At 41.7% G+C, this 858-nt stretch overlaps 1 pseudogene; it reads right to left on the bottom strand.

Annotated features, from left to right (window-relative positions):
* Nucleotides 1-250: 250 nt before the first annotated feature.
* On the bottom strand, nucleotides 251-367 carry LOC111737060 (annotated as a pseudogene).
* Between the last annotated feature and the right edge of the window lie 491 nt (nucleotides 368-858).

Below are 858 nucleotides of genomic sequence, written 5' to 3'. Positions count from 1 at the left end.
GAAACCAGAAGCAACGGAAGAGGTGGAGTCAGAGGCTTGGGGATTCGAATATCACCTCCGCCACTTACCGACTTGTTACTTTGTGACTCGAGCCTCAGTTTTCTCCACAGTAAAATGGCAATAACAGCACACCTGTCTCCCTGGTTTCTTTTGGGATTAAGTGCATGGCATAGAGTGAGCAACAGGATAAATGCTACCCGGTGATCTTTTGAAAATAAAAAATTTTTTTTTAATTATTTATTATTATTTATGCCTACAGCATCTGGTCTTCCTAGGTGGTCTACCCATCCAAGTACTAACCAGGCCCGACCCTGCTTAGCTTCCGAGATCAGACATCGGGCTCGTTCAGGGTGGCATGGCCGTAGACCATGGACCGTGGCTCCACTGGGGCGCGGACCCAGGACCTTCTGCGTGTAAAGCAGACGTGCTGACCACTACACTATGGAACCACGTCCATTAAACAAAATGTTCTGAGTAATCATCTCGTTGGTTTGTTATTGTAATTCTGAAACGTGATATGTTTGTATTATAAAATAAAGCAAATCGGCAACTAGTTTCTTGTCATTAGGAGTCAAGGTTTTTCAGTTTTAAAAAAATACCAGTATAAAATCAAAATGGAAACAATGCATCTTCAGTTTGAATTAGAAATATCAGTATAAATTCATGAGGTAGTTTCTCCTAAAAAAAAAAAAAAAAAAAAATTTGTGTCCTAACTGTCCTCTTAAAATGCCTAGGACCAATAACTAACTCAGGAGCAATGAGCACTTCTAGCACCCAGATTATGATCTCATGTACCATGTTCCCAGCCAATGAAATCGGGGCTCTGTGGAGAAATGGCTGACTCCTGGCCTTGAGCAG

The sequence above is a fragment of the Pteropus vampyrus genome, unplaced genomic scaffold, assembly GCF_000151845.1.
Source record: "Pteropus vampyrus isolate Shadow unplaced genomic scaffold, Pvam_2.0 Scaffold23, whole genome shotgun sequence".
In the NCBI taxonomy this organism is placed as follows: Eukaryota; Metazoa; Chordata; class Mammalia; order Chiroptera; family Pteropodidae; genus Pteropus; species Pteropus vampyrus.
This window is presented reverse-complemented; position numbering and strand designations above follow the sequence as displayed.